The sequence below is a fragment of the Ruditapes philippinarum genome, unplaced genomic scaffold (genome assembly GCF_026571515.1).
Source record: "Ruditapes philippinarum isolate M1 unplaced genomic scaffold, ASM2657151v2 ctg43_1_1_1_1, whole genome shotgun sequence".
Taxonomy (NCBI): Eukaryota; Metazoa; Mollusca; class Bivalvia; order Venerida; family Veneridae; genus Ruditapes; species Ruditapes philippinarum.
In genome coordinates this window covers 46374-59873 of record NW_026854262.1, presented here as the reverse complement: position 1 = coordinate 59873, position 13500 = coordinate 46374, and the positions used below count along the sequence as shown (strand labels likewise).

Sequence of the window (13500 nt, the reverse complement as noted above, 5' to 3'; positions counted from 1 at the left end):
AGAGATACATTAGTACTAGACTACCTTTGCCCTAAACTACCAAAGCATCTCCCGAGGATCAAACCCACGCCAGAGAGGTAACTGGATTAGAAGTCATCGACTCTAACCCCTCGACCACGGAGGCGGTAAATTTTGGAATACTTTTTAAGTATTCCAAAACGTTAGTCATTGGCCAATCACCTGAACTATCAAAACTATCTGAACTTAACAAACAAAAGACACACTAATATATCAATCAAGAACCATGATGTATGTGTAATGCATTTTGTGATCAGTGAGTTCATGAACTCACGAGAGTTCATGAACTGAAATTTTTCAGTTCATGAGTTCATGAACTGAAATTTTTTCTAACACTAAAAAGTATTCACATGGGTTAAAATTGTAAAGACAAATTTGTTTTTAAAGTTCATGATTATTGTCAGCTTGTTCATGAACATACCAAAATGTTCATGAACAGAGCAAGAATGATGCCAAAATGTTCATGAACACATCAACATGATCGTGAACAGACATACATATTCATGAACTTGAATGTTCATGAATATTTGTTCATGAACATTTCTGCCAAGATGATGAACAATTGAAAGATGTTCATGAATATTCATGAACTGTTCATGAAAATTCATGAATTGATGAACATGCTTTCGCATGATTATGGATATATAAAGTGTTATCTAGCAAGCAAGTTTTTATTCTTGGCACTGTGTTGTTAAATGAACCTTAAAACAAATCAGTAGGGAAGATATGCACAGGATGTGTGACCTTGACCTTGGTCGCAGGGACCTGAATTTTATGCACGGCACTCAGCCTCACAATGATGAACATTTGTGCCAAATTATATTGAAATCCCTCTATGCATGTAGAAGTTTTGCTCCAGACAAGCGTTTTTCTATGAGCTCTAACTGTGACCTTCACTTGACCTAGAGACTTGGTTCATGTGCAGGGCACTACGTCTCATGGTGGTGAACAATTCTAAAAAGTAACATTAAAATTCCTCCATGCATGTAGAAAATATGCTTCGGACAACATCCGGATATTTAATCATCTCCAGTGACCTTGACCTTGCAAATATTAACCTAAATTAAATGTGTCACACCTGTAGTCATGATAGTTACCATTTGTGCTACAATCCATCAATAAATGATGACTAAATGGTCCCTATACACATCTTCAAATTTTTATCTGAACTTTGACCTCTATGTGTAACCTTGACTTTGGTCGCAGGGATCTGAGTTTTGCGTGCGACACTCAGCCTCACAATGGTGAACATTTGTGCCAAGTTATATTGAAATCCCCCTATGAATGTAGAAGTTTTGCTCCGGACAAGCGTTTTTCAATGAGCTCTAAGTGTGACCTTGACCTTTGACCTGGAGACCTGGATCCAGGGTTCCCACAAAAAAGAGAAATCAAAATTCCCTGACTTTTCCATGACTTTTCCCTGACCAAGACCATTTTTCCCTGACCAATAACAACGTCAAGTTTTCACAATCTTTAGAGCATTAAACATATTTTTATATGCTGGCACCCTCTGCCTTATATAAGCCAACCTCTTTCCTCCCTTTCTTTAATTTTAAATCATTTCAGATACAGAATACATGTCTATGAATATAAGCAACAATTGTCATTAGATACTTGTGTATTTTACTTTAAATTAGCATGAGTACATTTCTTCAAATGTGAAAAGTATATGATAACATATGTCATGCTCAAATATATTTCAATTTTGAGCATTTAAAGCAGTGTAAGATACTAACTACCAAAGCTAGTTTTGTACAATTTCAGCTATATACTAAAATTATTAGCTTTGCCTACATTTTGCTTTTCATGTAGCAACTTTATTACTTGTTATATTGTTTCTTGTTAAAACAAAAGTTTTTAATTGATTTCCAACATTTATTCAAGTAAAATGCATGCCTATTTTAGCCAATCCTCCTTTGATTACACTGCTTTGTATGGGGAGGGGCCAAAATATAAAAAATGCATTTATGAAAAAATGCTATTATCACTGCATTCATACAACAGAAGTAGAGTTTTTGTTCTATACAATTGTACTTTGCCACAATGCAAGTGTGTAAATCTCAGATTTCTCTTGCTTGAGATCATGACTTCTAATCATTTCATAAATATCTCTGAAAAGCAAACACTTCTCATGCCTTTTGTTTTAATTGCATAACTTGTACACATGTTTAAAAAAGACATTCTAATATGAAATGTTTCCTCAAGAGTTGGACAGAGATATTTTAATTTTTTTACTATATGTACATATAATGAAAATCAATGACCCCGGAGGGGAGCCAATTTTGGCCCTTGGGCTATAATTTTAACAATCTTGGTATAGGTCTATTAAACAAATTTTCATGCTAGATATCTAACCTATAGCCTTTGTCAATTAAGAGAAGAATTATTTTTAATTTTTACTAAATGTACATATAATGTACATACATATAAGGAAAAGCTATGACCCCTGGGCCCGGCCAATTTTGACACTATGGGCAAAATTTGAGCAACTTTGGTAGAGGACCTATAGATAGTATTATATACCAAATATCAAAGCTCTAAGCCTTGTACCTTCGGACAGTAAGATATTTTAAGTTTTAACTATATGTGCAAAATGAAAATCAATGACCCTAAGAAATTAAGGGCCAATTTTGATCCCAGGGCTATAATTTGAACAAACTTGTTAGAGGTCCAATAGACGATGCCTTTTGCAAAATATCTAAGCTCTATCCTTCTTGGTCTTTAGATGATTTTATTTAAACTTTTTTTTCATATAATTTCTTATGGTTGCCATGACGACCAAATTCTTGCTCAAGCAAAATTAATTCTTATAACAAATTTGAAAGCCCTTTACCATTAAGGAACAATCCTGCAAGTTTAGCTAAATTTGGACTAACCATTTTTTTGAAAAGATTTTTTAACTTCATACTAAAGATAAAGTAACATTAAATGACAAAAGATTTCGAAAATTTTCAGACATAAGCATATTTTTTAAAAGATATTTACAAGAATAAAAAAAGATACTTGTAATGATAAATAAATAAATAATATAAGAAATTGCCTTTGCCTTGACTTTTTTGCTTCCTACAGTTTGAACAACATTCTTCTCTTACAAAATTCCCTGACTTTTCCCTGACTTTTGCTTATTTTCATATTTCCCTGACCAATTCCATAATTCCCTGACTTTTCCCTGACCTTGAAAAAAAATCATTTTTCCCTGACTTTTCCCTGACCGTGGGAACCCTGGGATCATGCATGGAGCAATACATATCATGGTGGTGAACATTTCCATAAAGTATTATAAAAATTCTTCCATACATGTAGGAGATATGCTCCAGACAAAATCTGGATATTTCACTATCTTTAGTGACCTTGACCTTGCATATATTGACCTAAAGTACATGTGTCACAGCCGTAGTCATGATAATGACCATTTGTGTTACAATCCCTCAATAAATGATGATTAAATCGTCCCTATACACATCTTCATATTTTTATCTAAACTTTGACCTCTATGTGTGACCTTGACCTTGGCTGCAGGGACCTGAATTTTGTGCGCGACACTCCGCCTCACAATGGTGAACATTTGTGCCAAGTTATATTGAAATCCCTCTAAGCATGTGGAAGTTTTGCTCCGGACAAGCGTTTTTCAATGAGCTCTAAGTGTGACCTTGACCTTTGACCTAGAGACCTAGTTCATGTGCGTGACATGGCTTCTCATAATGGTGAACATTTCTATGAAATTTCATTAAAATCCCTCCATGCTTGTAGGAGATATGCTCCGGACAAAATCTGGACATTTCATCATCTTTAGTGACCTTGACCTTGTATATATTGACCTAAATTATATGCATCACAGCCATAGTCTTGATAATGACCATTTGTGTTACAATCCCTCAATAAATGATGACTAAATGGTCCATATACACATCTGCATATTTTTATCTGAACTTCGACCTCTATGTGTGACCTTGACCTTGGCCGCAAGGACCTGAATCTTGCGCGCGACACTCCGCCTCACAATGGTGAACATTTGTGCCAAGTAATATTGAAATCCCTCTATACATGTGGAAGTTTTGCTCCGGACAAGCATTTTCAATGAGCTCTAAGTGTGACCTTGACCTTTGACCTAGAGACCTGGTTCATGTGCGTGACACTGCTCCTCATAGTGGTGAACATTTCTATGAAGTTTCATTAAAATCCCTCCATACATGTAGGAGATATGCTCCGAACAAAATTGGACGCCGCCCGCCCGACCGCCTGCCGCCCGCCAGGGGCGTTCCCATAATACGTCCCGTTTTTCAAACGGGCATATAAAAAGGACATAACTCTGGAAAGACTTATCACTTAGTTATAGCCCTTGTCCTGCAGGAAATGCCTTGTCCATATAAGCAACTATGCCAAGAATAAGTACAGTATCTTTCATAGTATAAATAACAAAATTTAAAAAAAATCTAAATTTGAAAAGGGGAATAACTCCAAGTAATATATATTTCTAAATAATGTCTCTAGTGTAACAACTTCATCTTGCCATAATAATCAAGAAATCAAGTTTCAAGCTGTTACCTTTGATGGTTTTCAAATCATTATACAATATACTTTGAAAGCAATTTTGTCAAATATTTCTAAGATAAAAAGGGGCATAACTCCAAAAACGGCTTTTAGAATAATAAACATTGTATTACAACTTTAACTTGTAATGATAAGCAAGTACTTACTATTCCAAGTTTCATATGGATACCTTTAAAAGTTTTTGAATAATAGGCTACATCAAAGTTTGTTCACAACAATTACAACAGCAACAACCCAGTAATTGTAATCAGTAGAATTTTTCTTCTAAACAGCCTGAAGCTCAAAATGAGATGTAGAATTTAGGATAATGAAACAAGAGGGCCATGATGGCCCTTATGTCGGTCACCTGTATATAGGCCTCCCCCCCCCGTACCCCCCCCCCCCCCGGCAGGGTCAATTTTATTCCAAGGGCTTTTTTTTGAACAAACTTGGTAGACACCCATAAGAAGCTCTGAGCTCATTGGGTTTTTTCAAAGAAGATTTTTTAAGTTTTTACTATACGCATATAGTTAAAAACAATGACACCCCTAGGGCGGGGCCAGTTTTGACCCCAGGGCTTTTTTTTTAACAAACTTTGTAGACACTTACTAGAAGATGTTTCATGCTTAATATCTAAACTCTAGCTATTTGGGTTTTTTCACAGAAGAGTTTCAAATTTTTGCTATACACATATAAGGAAAATCAATGACCCCCGGGGCAGGGCCAATTTTGACCCCAGGGCTTTTATTTGAATAAACTTGGTAGACACCCATTAGAACATGTTTCATGCAAAATATCTTAGCTCTAGCTCTTTGGGTTCTTTAAAGGAAGATTTTTTAAGTTTTTACTATATGCATATAGGGAAAATCAATGACCCCCTGGGGCGGGGCCAATTTTGACCCCAGGGCTTTTATTTGAACAAACTTGGTAGACACTCACTAGAAGATGTTTCATGCCAAATATCTAAGCTCTAGCTCTTAGGGTTTTTTTAGAGAAGATATTTAAAGTTTTTTCTTTCGGTTGCCATGGCAACCAGAGTTCTGCATGGAATTAAATTCTTTGAACATTTTTTAAAGGTAACCACCAAAGGAACATTCCTGTGAAGTTTGGATGAAATTGGCTTAGTGGTTTATGAGGAGATGTCATTTTAAGTAAAAGTTTACGGACGGACGGACGGGCGCCGAACGAAAAGCGATCACAAAAGCTCACCCTGTCACTTTGTGGCAGGTGAGCTAAAAATAATAAATAAAATTCACTTACCTATTTCTACAGTTGTTATGCATGTCAACGGGAGATCGTGAGCATCTTATAATTAATCCATCAAATAGAATTCAAAATGACACAGTTCACTGATTCACATTTATTCCAAAAACGAATTACTGCCAGTTTCCACAGACAACATTTAATAACCCAGTACTGTACGAAGATATCAACTTCTACCCTTAATCAGATTACGTGTGATTAAGTCCGAGACAGACAAAATCCACGTTTTCCATGATATTAACCTCAACCTGACACAATGACACAATTACTGCATAACCTGACTGACCTACATGACATAATTAATGAGTTTACACGGTGTGTAAATTAATCGACCAATCAAATAACCTGATTAAAATATCTACAGACCGTGACGCGCATTCTTGCATATCAGACTGGCGTTTCCGTGAGTTTTACCCATGCCGGAAATTTCATCTGGCATGAGGGGTTCCAGATGAGTCGCGTGCTGTACAATGGCACGGTTAGGATGACGTCATTTTACCGTTACATTTATAAAGTTGTAATTCATACGCTGTTGTAAGAAAGTAGTTACGGTTGTAATGATATAAATTTTCATTAAAAATAAAGATAAAGAATTTAATATATAATGGAATATGGTAGAATATGCAAGAAAAAATATCTGACATATGTTTGCGGTCCGGATCGGAACATCCGTCCCTCGGTGACCCGCCAATGGGCGGGTCACCTCGGGACGGATATTCCGATCCGAACCGCAAAATATGACAGATATTATTATTATTAAAATCCATGAGTATGACTAGAATGGACTGGTATTAATACGGAATAGATTTTTTTTTCACTTTCGTATAAATTCCTTCAAGATCTTAAATAAAAGTTGTCCTCTGTGATTACGTGTATTCTCATGTCTATGTTGTTACATACTGAGATATATTTAATAAACTTGAAACTTACGGGAAGAAACAGTTTTATTGTGTTCTTTCTACAAAACATGCAATTTTGATATTCTTGATACATGTTTATAACACCTGTTAATTGACCCATTTTGTGCCCCAGAAAAGCTTTTATCTTCCTTTCTCAAATGATTTTTTTAATTTTTTGGTGTTTTTGTTTTTGATTTTTACGCCTTTTCCCAAACAGTATTTCAGTCATATAGGCGGGGTAGTTTTCTAACCATCGCTCTTGGAGAGATACATTAGTACTTAGACTACCTTTGCGCTAAACTACCAAAGCATCTCCCGGACATCGAACACACGCCAGAGAGGTAACTGGATTAGAAGTCATCGACTCTAACCCCTCGACCACGGAGGCGGTAAATTTTGGTGTAGTTTTAAAGTATCCAAAACGTTAGTCATTGGCCAATCACCTGCACTATCAAAACTATCTGAACTTAACAAACAAAAGACACACTAATATATCAATCAAGAACCATGATGTATGTGTAATGCATTTTGTGAGAGTGTAGTTGAGAAATTTGATATAAACACGAAGAAGTGTTGTCATATATAAAATAAGCAATCATTAATGAATAAGTTTAGTAAAAGTAGTGAATAGAACTGCACACAAAACATCCAAATAGTGAAAACATGTTTAAACTATCAATTAACATTTAGGATACTTGTCACAGAAAAACATACATCTTGAAATTATGAAATTTGACTTTATTACTGTTGGATGATTCAAGTATTCCTTCGAGAATACCAAATATCACCCCAAGGATATGTTGCCTGATTTAGGATCTATCCTTTGGTGACTTTTCTCTGATATGAAGACTTCATAACCCTAATTCAAAAATTTCAATTCTTTAGTACAACACAATTTTGATATTTAGTTTACACACATTCTTTTACTTGAGATCATACGCTGCTTTTCATGGAGTGGCGCAATATTATTGTTACATTGAAGATCCATTGATTACCGTCTTAGGAACTTATGGATGTTTAATAATTAAAATTTCACTATTATAAATTCACTACTTTTTTGTTTAAAAATTGAATTTTGCTTAAGCCTGTGCTAGAGGACGTTGATGGAAGCTTGCATATACCACTGCTGTTCATGAATAGGCACTATCGAACTGAGCGTAAAAGTGCCATATTGTTTGTTCTTAAAGCTTCCCGTTTTCATTCTATTTGCTAAATTTGCTATATTTTTTTAAACAATGCTAGTCTGGCATAAATAACAGGTGTGAATAAGGAGATATACAATCTCTTAAGAACCTCCAATAAACGGTAAAATTGAAAATGTGGCAGACTTGGTTTGATTGAGCCTGTTCATGGATGGTACTGGAAAGTGCATCTACCGTCCAGACCCCCCTAGCGCCCGACTCAAGGATAATTCAAAATTTAACATAAAATAGTAAAAATTTTGAATTTTGCAAACATCCGCAGATTTGTTTATACGGAGGTCATCATGGAATTTTCAATGTGACACTTTTTCAGCCAGTACATGAACAGTGGCGTATGGTCCTACAAGAAACAGAATATGTGTGTCCTAATGAGAAAACAATGGATGAAACAGAAATTGGGCGTTCTATAACAAATGTTTGGGTCTTATTTCGGCTTTCGATCCACCTAACTGGATTTCCTTGATAATTAATTAGCAAATTTCGCAGCAAGTGACCTCTGCTTATCTTACATGATTTCTGACTGATCTATTTTCAAAGAGAAATTTTCTTCATCAAAGGATCAAGCAAGCAAGTAGTATTTTGATATACAAGCGTTACTTTTACTATTCTTGCTGTCAAACTGGTCTTCTTAATTTGCCACAAAATTATGCCTTGGTAGTGTTTATTCATCAATCATATTATTCTTGGACTGACTGACATGGGGCATCCGTGGTCCAGTGGTTAAGGTCGTTGACTTCAAACCACTTGCCACACCCTGCTGTGGGTTCGAATCCTGAAAGGGACTTTGGATTCTTTCATGTGAGGAAGCTTTCCAGCTAGCTTACGGAACGTCGGTGGTTCTACTCAGGTGCCCGTTTGTGCCTGAAATAATGCACGGAAGGGCACCTGAGGTCTTCCTCCACCAGTAAAGCTGGAACGTCGCCAAATGACCTATACGGTGTCGATGTGACGTAAAACTCAATCAAACAAACAGACTGAACTAACAAGGCATCATTTTGTGGCAACTTAAGAAGACAAGCTTTACCTTGAACTTTATGATCAAACTTTTTCACAATAATAAAATTTTTTAATGTTGCGAACTATTTTAAAATCTGTAAATAAGTGGGGATTATATGGACTCGACATAACTATTAATGCAGTATCATGACTTTTGACATTCATTTGTGACCTTGACATTTTAGATCTAGTTCGCTAAATATCCATTTAATAAGCAGCATGTTTACGCATAATATTTCCAAAATCTATCAATTGACAATAATTACTTTCACCTTCGAGCCCGAGACTTGATTATTTCTTGAGAATCTGTGGCCAAGTGGTTAAGGTTGTTGACTTCAAACCACTTGCCCCACACCGCTGTGGGTTCGAATTCCGACAAAGACTTTTTGGATCCTTTCATAAGAGGAAGCTATCCAGCTAGCTTACGGAAGGTCGGTGATTCTACTCGCCTAAAATAATGCACGAAAGGGCAACTGAGGTCTTCCTCCATCAGTAAAGCTGGAACGTATAGCGCCATATGACCTATACTGTGTCGGTGAGACGTAAAACCCAAACACACAACAAACACAGAAATTTCTTGCGAAACATGTCGGCAACACATCTATGCAAATCAGAATTGTAGACCAGACAAGAGTATCAATACATGAAAATGAAAAATTAGAGATGACTTTGAGCAATACTTTAAGCGTGAGACACATCAGATCAATGTAAAAAAAAGTTATGCATAATTCATCCATGAATGACAATGTCGTGGGAAGGACACAGCCATCTATAAATCATATTATGAATATGGCAGTACAAGTGTGACCTTGCGTTTTAAAGCTAGAGATTTGATTTTTGAATGTGACACGTCGATATAATGTCCAAAAACATTTGAATTAAGTTATTTCAAAAATACGTCGAGGAATGACAGAATTATTGACTTGACGTGACCATCAGTGAACAATTCATGCAAAATTGTACCATATATTTGTTTGCAAATTGATTGTGATAATTTTAAAGATTGCGAATACATGATGTTTCTTTCTTCTTAAATGTAATACAAATTTTATATTTCTTATCACAAAATTACGTGATCAATGAACTAAAATTGTAAAGTAAAGGCAAATTTTAGAAGCTTAATAATTTTGAACTTTTTCTTCTTCTTTTTTTCCCTTTCTTTCTCGGTTATTTTACCCCACCCACTTTTTTAAGATCTACTCTTCTGTGATAAATGTGCAGGTAATATTTTTTATGCTTAACTTATCAAAAAATGTTCAAATGATAAAGAACATACAATTAAAACACATTTTACTTTACTTTAAACTTAAATAACAAAGTAAAGGCAAGGTTTTAAACATTGTAATTTTTAATACTATTTTCGGTAATTTTACCCCACCCACTTTTGAAACTCTACTTTTTACGGCACATAAATGCACAGATAATGATTTTTTTTTATGCTTAACTTGTTTAGCTATGTTTAATTGATAAAGTACACACAATTTTTAAAGCATTTTTCATTTTTATTTTGTTAATACAGAAAAAACGGAAAAAATTCTTTAAATTGGTTTTAAAAAATGTTTTTTTTTTCACCCCTTTTTTTTTTGGGAAATTTTTGGGTTGGGTTTTTAGAGTTTTTCCCAAAAATTTTCATTTTTCCTTGATTTAATTTTATAATTTTAAAAAATTTTTTTTATCTGGGTTTTTTTGTTTGGAAAATTAAAAATAAATTTTTTTACAAAAAACTTAAAGTAAAAATTTTAAAAAAAACAAAAAAATTTTTTGGGGATTTGTTTAAATTTTTAGCGGCCCCCCTATTGGCGGCCATTTTTTGATTTTTTTTTTATTTTTGCCGGGGGTGGGTAACTTAAGGGGAAAACCCTTTTATAAGGGAAAAAACAAAAAAATATTGCTTTACAATTTGGCAATGTTTTTTTTTGTGGACTTAACAGCAACGGTGCAATAAAACCCCGCCATCTCTTGGACTATGACGGAAAGGGCCGAGCAGTTGCGAATTTTCCCGCAGTAATTTACGGGAAACATTCCAGTCGTCATGAAGCATGTGACACGGTTAGGAAAATGTAATTAAATGTGCAAAGCTTGGAAGAAAGGTACGATCAGATAATAACATGCATTTATTTATTAAAAGAATATATGCATTGACTGATTTACACCAGAAATAAATGGCATGCGATAATATAAATACTTGAAATAAATGTCGGTCAGTTGTGTTTGCCTTTCGAAGCTTGGTATCTTCAGGAAATTGACTTTTTTAAAACGTTATGAAATTCTATTCAAACTTGTTCACGTGTTAGACACTTAACTATCTCATAATAATATAAGTAAAAATTTAAAACTAATTCTTGTAATAAATAATACTTTTAGTGTTTTATATTCAGGGGCGGGGAAGGGGGGTCTATACTCCAAGTGTCTGTGCAAACATTACATGTTTTTGAAGAGGTTGTTGTAATATTTTTTTTTTCATATTTATACTTAAAGGAAGGCAGATACAGATTTTTTTCCATCAGGATGTAGCTATATCAATCTGGGCAGTGTCTATTCTAGGAGGGGGGATGGGGGGATTCACCCTTATTTTTTAGAATTCCCTCCTATTTTTTCAGAGACAGGGAAAAAGATCAACAATTGTAATAAATTCTCACTTATCGATAAAAATCCCCCCTGTTAAAAAAAAGTGTTTTTCGAATCCTAGAATAAACACTGTCTGGGCAGAGCAGATGTGGGCAGATATATTTTTATACATTTCAAACTTACAGGTCCATGGGTCTGTGGTGCAAATGGGTTGTGAAACTATGGTTTTCTACTTGATATTGAACATAATATAGAGGATATTTGTTTAGTTCAGTGTAAGATCGGAATATATTTCACCGAGTGAGCACCAAAAGGTATATTTCACGAGTGGCGCAGCCACGAGTGAAATATGAACTTTTGGTGTTCACGAGGTGAAATATATTTCGATCTTAGAGTGACAGTGTTTTTTTTTTAATTTATAAACTGATACCGGAAAACGACACCGTTCTCAATAGAAAATAGACAAAAAAATTCCCAATTCATAACTGATAAATTCCCAAAATAACACTGAAAATTTCCTCAGAAATCGGCAAAAAATAGAAATGCCATTGGTAAGTGATATGCGATAAAAACCAAGTATAACCACATAAGTGATATTTGTACCCAGTTAATTTCGTACTTTAAGCGTTTCACACTTAACATTATTTATGTACAATTGTTATGATTATCAATTTTTAGCTCGACTATTCGCAGAATAATCGAGCTAATGCAGTCACCCATTTGTCGGCGCCGGCGTCCCTGTGGTTAAGTTTTTGTGTGTAAGCTGGTATCTCCATAACTACTGAATGGAATGGATTGAAACTTCACACACTTGTTCTCTGTGATTATCTAAGATGATTGGCACAAGTCCCATAACTCTGATTTGCTATTTTACATAATTATGCCCCTTTTTCGACTTAGAAATTCTTGGTTAAGTTTTTGCGTGTAAGCTGGTATCTCCATAACTACTGAAGGGAATGGATTGAAACTTCACACACTTGTTCTCTGTGATTATCTAAGATGATTGGCACAAGTCCCATAACTCTGATTTGCTTTTTTACATAATTATGCCCCTTTTTCGACTTAGAAATTCTTGGTTAAGTTTTTGCGTGTAAGCTGGTATCTCCATAACTACTGAAGGGAATGGATTGAAACTTCACACACTTGTTCTCTGTGATAATCTAAGATGATTGGCACAAGTCCCATAACTCTGATTTGCCTTTTTTACATAATTATGCCCCTTTTTCGACTTAGAAATTCTTGGTTAAGTTTTTGCGTGTAAGCTGGTATCTCCATAACTACTGAAGGGAATGGATTGAAACTTCACACACTTGTTCTCTGTGATTATCTAAGATGATTGGCACAAGTCCCATAACTCTGATTTGCCTTTTTTACATAATTATTCCCCTTTTTCAACTTAGAAATTCTTGGTTAAGTTTTTGCGTGTACGCTGGTATCTCCATAACTACTGAAGGGAATGGATTGAAACTCCACACTCTTGTTGTCTGTGATTATCTAAGATGATTGGCACAAGTCCCATAACTCTGATTTGCCTTTTTTACATAATTATTCCCCTTTTTAAACTTAGAAATTCTTGGTTAAGTTTTTGCGTGTAAGCTGGTATCTCCATAACTACTGAAGGGAATGGATTGAAACTCCACACTCTTGTTGTCTGTGATTATCTAAGATGATTGGCACAAGTCCCATAACTCTGATTTGCCTTTTTTACATAATTATTCCCCTTTTTCAACTTAGAAATTCTTGGTTAAGTTTTTGCGTGTACGCTGGTATCTCCATAACTACTGAAGGGAATGGATTGAAACTCCACACTCTTGTTGTCTGTGATTATCTTACATGATTGGCAAAAGTCCCATAACTCTGATTTGCTTTTTAGCTCGACTTTTTTTTTGAAAAAAAGTAGAGGTATTGCTATAGTTGCGGCGTCGTTGCCGTTGCCGTTCCCGTTGCCGTCCGCAAACTTGTACCTTGATAATAACTTTTTTATTTCTTGGTGTAATGTCTTCATACTTGGCCAAAACAACCCT

At 35.1% G+C, this 13500-nt stretch overlaps 1 protein-coding gene across 2 annotated transcripts in view; it reads right to left on the bottom strand.

Annotated features, from left to right (window-relative positions):
* The window catches only part of LOC132739560 (lysine-specific demethylase 6A-like), a 115165-nt gene extending 103288 nt beyond the window's left edge, over window positions 1-11877 (bottom strand). Inside the window, exon 1 of one of the 2 annotated variants that reach the window (XM_060727272.1) lies at window positions 11660-11877. The gene's annotated coding sequence lies outside the window, so the exon portion shown is untranslated. Of the gene's footprint in view, window positions 1-5808; window positions 6105-11659 lie in introns of those variants that run through there. The other variant, XM_060727273.1, reaches the window with a different exon arrangement.
* Window positions 11878-13500: the final 1623 nt, after the last annotated feature.